Here is a 10,500-nt window from a genome sequence, read left to right as displayed (position 1 = left end):
AAGTGCTTTTAAAGTTTAATATGATAGAAAACTAACTAAACTGTATGTTTCTATTTAATTGTAAAATTTAAAAGTTTAAGTAAGTTATTTTTGTCTATTACGGATAACACAGTTTTGTTTTTAGAAAAATAATATTTTTTTACAACAATATTAAAGGTTGTATGTATAAAATTTAAAAAGCTTTTTAAATAACAATAAGTTTAGTTTGTTTACCAGGTGTTTTTTATAGTGACATTTTTCTATTTTTGTAAATTTAAAAAATTAGCTTGTTTAAAAACTAGAGTTTCAATATCTAACATCAGAAATATAATAAATCAACTTTTCAAAAACAAACTTTAACAAGTAAAGTGAATACTTCAATTGGTCTCACAACAGTCTTCCTTTTTTTAAATTATAAATCTTTTAAGAGTTTTACAAACAAAAAGAGCTAATTTACTAAAAATCTCAACAAAACTTCAATTTTATTATAGTTTATTATTTAGTTCTGATTTAGTTAATTGACCAACAAAATTTCATACCAGACATGCAAGGCGAGGGAGCTTCAAGCAAAGATTACTTTATGCCGAAAAAATCACGTGATGCTATTGCCTCGTCGAATCACCACGGCAACAATCACGAAACTAACCAACCAGAAACTGGCAATGACAACACTCAACCAATAGTAAACGTTGAAATAAACATGGTTCAGCCGAACGTGACATCGGAAGAAGCAACAGGCGACACTTCCAACACCATGTCGGTAGGTGGCGCCATCGGGCTAGCTGTGGCAAGCGTGTTCGTTACCATGGTTATCATGGTGGTCGTCATTATGTCGATCAACGACTCCCACAAGAAGGCCATCAAAGAAGTTGTGGAGCTTGCCCGAATGAAAAGTTCATCGTGAGTTAATACTTGTAAAACAGCTAAAATAAATTTTTACAGTCTTTTTCTGTTGGAAATAAAGCAATTTTGTCGAAAATACTACTTATCAAAGAAAATGTATAATTTACTAAGTTTATAACATTCATGTAATCGCTAGTTTGCTAATACATTTTTTAAACTAATAAAAGATGTTTATAAAAGTTACTTTTTAGGGTATCAAAAGAAGGAAACAATAACCTGAGTTATGTGCAACAAAAAGTTTGAACAACAACATTATGAATGTTTTCATGCATTTTATTTTTAAATTGTTACCTTTTTTTTCGCTTAATTATGTGTATTGTTTAAAAAATCCTTTCGAGTAATTAACATCTTAGCAAGTTAAACGCTTGAATTTATTTAAAAATAGCTTTAACAAAACGAAGCCAAATTGTTGTTCTGCTTTTTTTATAAAATAAAAAAACAGCTAAACACATCTAAGTAAGAGTAGTGTAGAATGATACATTAACAAACTTTGGTTCGAAAGTTTAAATAAAAAGCGTAAATACATTTGATAAAAAAGTTCAGGGTTCGTTCATTTCTAGTCTGCGTTTAATAAGCATTTAGATTATTTACCATTTGATCAATTCCCATCCGATAAATTTTTATTTGAATTACTTCTCATCTGATCAAGTTCTTACAATTAAAATCGAACCTGACCGATCAATTCGCACCCAAATAAATTATTATCTGTTTAATACTAAACCAGTTTATTTCAATAAAGCCACTTCTTTTCTCATTACAAATTAAAAATCAATTCGGATATAAGTAACTACTAAATTAATTCAAGATAAACTTATATATTTTCCTACTCTCGGGTAAAAAAAGGTTTTAATAAGGTATCGATTTTTTTATATTATCGTACAATACATTTTAGTATAATACTTATCTATGTCTACTAGATTAGACAAATTAAAATACAATTAATTTGTTTAACACGCTTATAAGATGAAATTCAAATAAGAATTTGTTTTAATTAGTTTATATCTTGGTTTCCAAAGTTAATTTTCATAATCTAAAGTTTCGCCTTATTTCAAAAATAATCGCCCTTTACTAGTTAATTACCTATTTACACTTTCACCTTATATTAAATTATAACCTTTTGATAGCTAAAATTGTATAAAGGACAAATATCGCCCACTTTGTGAATTTCTAGTTTAGATTATATTTAAAAAAACAACCTAAAGTTTTACAGCGTTTATAAAACTGGTGAAACTAAGGAATTTTTTAATCTTAACTTAATATTTAGAAAATAATGATGCTAATTTTCTACTTAAAATAAAATGTTTTTTGTTTCTATTCTAATATTTTTAAAGGTTATAAGATTTAATAAGAAAATATTGGATAGAAATGAAATTGGATTAGAACTGATTTGATATGTATTGAATATTTAGGAAACAATTTTGATGGAAAATTATCAGATGTAAACTGATTTAGAAAGCAATTGATCAATTTCGAATGTTCAACTTGTAATTTATGTGGAGGCAGTTTATGGTGTTTTATTAATTTATACTTAAATTAAAGATTATATCTATTTTACTGGCATGCAGCAAATAAGATAACTTAATGTTTAAAATAAAAAACACAAGATAAACGTTTTTGGCACAGTAGTATTTACGTTTTAATTTTTGTTTATCTTTTATTACCATTTTTGCTTTTGATCAATTTTAACTTTATGGTACTTGTTTTTGCCAGTTTATAAATAAACTTTATAATGGTTTCAAAGGCTAGCGAAACCTTTTTCTGTTGCTGATTTTTTTCTAAAAAATATTTGATTTTACGATGAAGTAGCTATAAATAACTCGCTTTTTTATTCTATGTTAGTGTTACTAATAAAAAATATACTTTTTCAACTTTAAAAGGAAATTTGGTCAGGTGCTCGTAATAAAAAATTTTTAAAAACTTACGAGAAACTTTTGGAAATTTTCTTTTTAAAAGAGATAGAGTTAAAAAACAATTCCAAATTAAATCGTTTATAATTAATCTTCAATAGTCAAAAATAGAGTGTTAAGGCTTTTTAACTTAAATTGCGGTCTAATTTTGCCTTTTACTTTTAAGTAAAATATTGTTACAAACTTATCAGACTTGTGGTTCTAGTCAGACTAACCAATGTTTTTTATGTAATTTGTTATTTTTATTTACTACTTCAAACATAGTGTATTTTTAAGCTGCTTTAGCAACTTTCTTACGTAAACCTTTCGCAACTTGTACATGTGTCATTTTAAATACTTTGGTAAGAAAAACTTTAGTTTAAAAGCATAATTATTGTTTATTGAACGACAAAAAATACGCTCAATGGTTTGGTCAAAGGACCTGGTGTACAAAAAACCTTTCGGTTATCAAGTCATAAACCAGAACAGTTTAACGTCATGCCCAGGACATAATACAAGTTTTAAGATGGTAATTACTTAAAAGTTCACAAACGAATCTTTTTCATATCTTTTTCATTATAAAACGTCGTTAATAACTAACATACCAAACACTATCTTAAAAATATTACTAATTAAAAAAAAAGTTTTTACTTAGCATGTATTACAGTCAAGGAACTAGATTTAACTGTCTAGATTTTCTAATTCAAAAACTTATTTTTAATTTTCATATCATAAATTCATTATATAACTTTATTAAAATTTAATCAACTATTGTCACTTTAGCTGACATTGTTTCTCCAAATAGGATCTTCAGAGCCTTTTAAGTGACAGTAAAGTAACTCTTAGCACATAAGTATATATAAGATTTAACTGTCTAGATTTTCTAATTCAAAAGACTTATTTTTAATTTTCATACATAAATTCATTATAAGACTTTATTAAAACTTAATCAACAATTGTGACTTTGATTGTAAGATTACAACGATTATAAGATCAAGTAATGAGAAAGAAATTAATAAGTCATTGTAATAATGTACATAAGTAAAAATAAGGGAAGTTAGTTTATTGTAAAATAAAAACTAATCAAAAACACTCGTCAAAATTAAATAAAGTAAAATTTAAGCTATATATATACTGTTAATGATAAATATAATAATAAATAAAAACTTATGATGGTATAATTAAAAAAAAGTTAGAACAATAAATAAAAGTTAGAAATAACTAGATCTGAAATCGGAGCAAATGGAAGTTAAATCTTTTCTATATTAAGTGCTTAATCCATGTCCGCTTCGGCAATAGCCATACTTTCTAGATTGCAAATATCTGCCTTCCTGGGTTAAAAAAGTTAGTTTTAAATAGCATTTGCCATTTAGTTTCGGAGAATTCGATATTATTTGATATAGTGAGTTTAGCCAAGGCAATTGTTTGTAATTTTTTAAGGATGATGTACTTGTGTTGTTGCCATCTTGTTTTAATAGAAGTTCCCGTTGAACCGATGTATTCCTTATCTCTGATTGTGTCTTTTTATTACCTTTTAAGAGGCATTCACCATTTAATGGGCAATTCATCTTGTTTCTGCAACTGGACGTTCTGTTCTTTTTGCTTGCATTCTTTGAAATCTTTTTACTGTGTGAGTTGATGATGTTTTTCATACTAGATTCAGCTGTACGAGATTTTGAATGTACTCATGTTAAAAATCTTGTGAAATTTATTGTTTTCGGGAAAATGTGGACGGACAAGATTCAAAAAAAATTTCCTATATCCAAAAAACAATAAATTTCACAATTTTTTTAACAGGAATACAATCAAATTCTCGTACAGTTGTTTGCCTAATAGTAAAAACATCATCATCATCTTTTAACTCTATTTAACGATTACTATTTAAAAATGAGATTATTGTCACACTTTATTTATTATAGTAAACGAAGTTAGGTAAATTTCAATAATTTTGCATGCTACATTTTTTTATTTAAAATAAACAACATATTTTCTATAAAAATTCATTTGTTTTAATTTTGCTTTTAGTATATACACATAAAGTTTAAGTGGTATATAATATTTAAAGTCAAATTTTTAGTTTAAATTTATTTTATTATCTGAGTTATTTTCCATATAATCAATGAATTTAAATTTATCAGACGAGAAACGTTTACGGACCGAAAACAGCTAGATTCTGTACTAAAGAAACTTGTTAATTTTGTAAAAAACAGAAAAGATTCAAGACTTATTTATAAAAATATAAAAAATTTTAAGCAATTCTTTGTTAAGCCCACAGAAAAAAATTGTCGTCCATCTTTTTAAGTCTTTTGTTAAAACATCAGTTATGTAAACGCGGATAAAGTATTTTAAGTATGTTATTTAATCATTATACTTATATATAACTACTAAAACTAATGTTAAAAATATTTAAAATATAAAAGTAAACAAATTAATTTATATAAAATTTCTTATTTTTATTTTTTTGGCATTTAACAATAAGTTGTTAAAAGTTATAAGACTAGTTCCTAGTTTTCGTTACAAAAGTACTATTTTAAAATTAAATATTTTTTGCTGATAACAAAAATAATTGCATGTTAAAGTTGTTCTTTTTTCAATAAGCTTGAACTTTTATTTTTAAAATGAAATACTTACCTCTTAACTAAGTCTACATAAATTTAGAAAATTGTATTTAACGATTTTGTTTTCATAAAAATTATATTTTCGCTTATTCAACTTTAAACTAAGTTTAAATATTCTATTTAAAATACATTTAAGTTTTCGATGAGCTTTTCAAGGTAAACTTAAAATCCGTATTATAAAAAATATTCTTTAAATGATATTTGCAAAAGTTAGTTTAGTTTTTAGCATTATAGTTACTATGCGAATTTTCATAAAATAATGAGAAACACTTTTGTTTAATTGTTTTACTTTATAAAATAAAACATTTGTAAAATTTAAAAAAACTAAATTTAACATAATCACTTATTAATAACTCTGATGTAAAATTTACTACGTCAAATTTTTTATCACAAACTGAGGGCTTTAAAAGTTTTAAGTCTTAATTTAGACTAAAAAATCGTTATGCTAATATGATAAAATTAAGTGATAAGCATAAAAAAGTTTCCAAGATGCGTAAAAATTGAAACATGGAAGTTTAAACAGCCTAAAAGTTTATTGAAACAAAACTTTTTTTTTAATAACTGTTTTTTTTCAATTTTTTTTATAAAATATTTGCTTAATTTCTAAGCTTTTTAACTTAATTAGTCTTTTTTAGATTTTACATTTTGTATAACTTATATTTTAAACTTATGTTCTACAATCTGGAATAAATATGAATTTAGTATAAAAACTTACTTCATGGTTTTTTTTTGTATTTTCCATCAACAAATATTTTAATTTAAAGAGTTCCGCTATAAAAAAATGTTTCACTCTATTAGAAATCTTCATTTACAATTTAATTTTTGTTTTACTAACTTGGTTGAAATAAGTGTATTATTTACTTTTTACAAAAAAAAATTGAATGTAATAGAGAAAACTTTAATAGTTTGTTTTTATACATTTTTTTGAACATAGATCAACTATAAAAAATTAAAGCTGTTTATCAAGTAAGTAAATAAAACAGTACATTTTTCATATATACATTTACCGCGCAATTGATCGACTACCTCGTATTTGTTTTTGTGGTTATATTTATTTTTATTAAGTATATAGACTGTGCTAGTGGTTTTTATTGATAAAAAGTTGAATACAGGCTAAATAGCTTTTTGGAATTAACAAAATATCTGCAGTACAGTATTATTTTTACAGTAATAAATTAACGAGGTTAATCTTAAAGTTTGTACATTAGTATTGGTAAAATCAAAAAATAAAAGTGAAAAATTCTCGAGATTTAAAGTCTAAGCATTCATGAAATGAGGCAGTGCTTAAAATTCGTTAAAAAACGTTTTTATCATAATAACTGTATCATCCGACAACAAGCTCTCTGTAGACTCCTATCATAACTGTTTAAATTTTAATCAAAAACCAATGTTTAAATATAAATTAAAGAAGTTAACGTAAAGGTTTGGTCATATACTCCGATCGTAAGACCACAAACTTTCGGTAAACTAAGACCTGGTTTTCGTTCTCATTAAAACTTATTATTTAGTCCGACCGAAAAACCTTAAGTCGTCAATCTAAAAACTGTTTATGTTATTTTACCATGAAGTTACTGTTTGCCAGGAAGATAAGTAACGTCAGCTTCTTCCCATTGCCGTGCAACGTTTAATACATTATATACTAGGCAAGGCAGATGGTACGCTCGTTTTGAAGAAGATCAAAAAAACATCAGCGAAAATCTAACAGAGCCTAAGCCTGGACTTTTGTATGCCGTGAGACAATCACAAGTTAACATAAAGGTCTAATCTTTGGTCATCAGACCACAACTTTCGGTAGACCCGGGTTTCGTGGTAAAACATGATAAACTGTTAGTAGATTGACTTCTTCAGGTTTTTCGGTTGCAACTGACTGATGAGTTTTAACACGAAAAAACCGGTCTTAGTATACCGAAAGCTTGTGGTGTGATGATCGAAGTGGTATGATCATATTTTTATATTAACTCGTGGTTGTCTCGCGGCATATGTAAGTCAAGGATTAGACTCTGTTAGACTTTTGCCGATGTTTTCTTTGGTATATTCAATAACTATTAAAGAACAAAAGATAAAGCTTAGTATGTAGATCAAGGATAATAATAGGAAAAAATAAAAGCTTTAAAACTACTGTTCTGGAGAACTAGTCGTTTATACATCTTGATAAACGTAATAGGTATAACAATTAAAGAATATTTTGTTTGCTTTATTTAAACAGATCATTAATACTTATTTTAAGTGAGTAGAATATGTTTTCAAGAAGTGTATTGAAACCATAAGAATCAACTCAGTGATGTACCATAAAAATAAAATTATGTTTGTACACAGTGCTTCATAGCTACTTTCAACGCATTTATATGTAAATATGGTTAGATTAAGTGGTGTGTTTTTCTTTAAGAGTTAAAAATTAGTTTTATATAAAAAAATACGTTTAGAACTCTAGCTTTCAAAACAAAACTCTAAAACAATTTTAAGAAGTATAAAAATGTATAAGTAGCTTTGGTTGATATTTAAAGCTGTAAATAAAGTGTTGTAGTTGTCTACAGAGTTTCTCATAGTCCTCTTACAAGTTATTAAAATTCACAAAAAGTAGTTTAAGGTTTTTTTAAGTAAAAAATATATTTTTATATAGTTCAATTACTATAAATAGCATTTTTTTAGCTACTACGAAAGATGAAATACTAAAAACAGTACTTTCATTACGACAATTTCCATAACTAGAATAAGTGACCGAGTTTAGCAACAACCACTTTTTCATAGTTTAAAGACTGCTATTTTTTTTAATTTTTATGCTGATCAATATTTTTGGGTCCTTCACATATAATAAAATCTATAAACAAAGCTTATTTGACAATGTGTAGAAAATTATGAGTTGTACAAGTTGTTTTATAAAAATAATTGAATTAAAAGTAGTTTTTGTTTTATTTAATTTTTACCTACTAACTCATTGGTCGGCAAACTACAGCCCGTGGGTTAAAAGCGGTCCAGAAAACATAAATAGTGGCCCGCGTGCATTTTTCGCTAGGAATATAGTATTTCAAAACAATAAAAAAGTAAAAACTCATTGTAAGACTTTTAATTTAACAAGTAACAATTACTATACTTTTTTATTGCTTATTTTTTCACATTTTTTCATTAAAATAGCATTTTTTATTTATAACTACAGTTATTTTAAAGAACTGCAGCCCTCACATGAAATTTTTTTTATAATGCGAGCAGCCTTTTCTTTGATAACTTGACTCGTTACTAACAAACGTCTGCCGAATTTTATTCTAACTGCTTTATTTTAGTTTGAAATTATTTTTTTAAATAATTAAATTTTTAAGGAGTCAGAATCAAAAACTTTTCATGAAATATATTCTCTTTTTTAAAGCTAAAATCAAAGGATGTTAATTAAAAACAAGCTTATTTTATTATAAACACGAAATAAAAGATAGTATTTATACGAACAGAAACAAGTGATAATTTCAATCACCCCAGGCTGTCAATAACTAAACGTTTAATTAACTTGAGTAAAGCATGCGTCTAGTTAACTTTTTTAAGATACTCATGTAATTTTTAAAGGTTTAACATTTTTTCTCTACTGTAAATCTAAAAAGTTTGCTTTCTCATTTATTTGAAAATACCACTGTTTTACCAAAAGTATTTGTGATTTATTGTTTCTAAATATCGTGACCTTGAGTTTACATAAGCAAACTATATAAATGATAACGAATAAGACCACTCCTAGTACTTGTATTTAAATTATTTATCGTCTTCAAGTAAAACTTTGTGGGACACCACCAAAGTTTTCACATTGAGTTAAACATTTAAACTTTTCCTGTAAACAGTGTTTTAAGTAGTTTAATCCTAGGTGCTAATGTTTACAATAAACTTTATTGTGGATTGTTACGTAATTTTCTCATAATTAAAAACAAGTATTGGAATTGCTAGGTACTACAATAACCTTACAAAATAGTCTAAATTTTTTTTTAATATACTAATCTCGTTATTTAATCACTCTTCAGAAATAATAAATGATAATATCCTTCAGAAAATTCAATTTGTGCTACGCTTAATAATTATAGTCAATAAAAATGTACTTATCGTTTTTAATGCGTTTGTAACTTATATTTATCTAATTGGAAAAAAAAAATTATAAAATGTTGGACTGTATTCATATAAAAAATATGTAAAAAAAATTTGAAAGTTAAGTTAAATTAAATTACTTGATTCGTTCTTGTTGCATTACACTATCACTACAGACAGCAAGTAATCGTATGCTGAGTAGAAACATTTTTATATTAACTTTAAGTCAGTATGTATGTAAAACGTTTTGTAAAAAAAAAAAGTTTTATTAAATTGATAAGACTAATTATTTTAAACTTTATTACAATAAAATGTTTCTACTTTTAAGAAACTTACTTAATTTAATAAAAAAGATTACAAATGACAATCCCGATAGGCTAAAAAATTTATTGTTGTAAACTTTTAAGTAATCAACTTAGTATATATGTATATCTTTTGTGAAATATCAAATTGAGAACTTTAATTGTTTTAGTTAATAATAAAAGTGTTTAAACTAACATGTGAGTTATTTTTAAGTTGTAACATCGATCACTGAACTTTGCACTTTGTGCAAAAAAGTTCTATAGCCGCTTTCAGCCTTTTTGACTTAAAGTAAAAATAATGTACAAATGTTCTGTATGGGTTTTATAAGTTAACCGGTTTCAACTCAAAACATTTTTTTAATAAAGCTTAAAAAACAAAAGCGATAGATGAATTGAAAATAAGGGATAAAATTATTGATAAAACAGAAAAAATAAAACTGTTTAGTATTAACAGCTTTGTTATTATTGCTATTGAAACAATAGATGTATTAAACTATTAATGTAAAAAATTAGTTACAGTACTTTTAATGTATTTCGTAGTTGTAACTTTAAAAAAAAAACATCTTATAGTTTTTTTTTTCCACTGTAACTGTTGGTTTTTTGTCTTTCCAACATCAATAAAATTGTTGATAACAGCAATATTTTACTTTATAATTTTTGTAGTATTTACATTGACATTAACTAACTTTTTCTACCTTTCGTTTATTGTTTTAATATTCAAGTTCTTTATTTTTTAATCCGTTTTGCGATGAAAAT

Source organism: Thalia democratica, chromosome 3 (genome assembly GCF_965202585.1).
Source record: "Thalia democratica chromosome 3, ktThaDemo2.hap1.1, whole genome shotgun sequence".
In the NCBI taxonomy this organism is placed as follows: domain Eukaryota; kingdom Metazoa; phylum Chordata; class Thaliacea; order Salpida; family Salpidae; genus Thalia; species Thalia democratica.
This window is presented reverse-complemented; position numbering follows the sequence as displayed.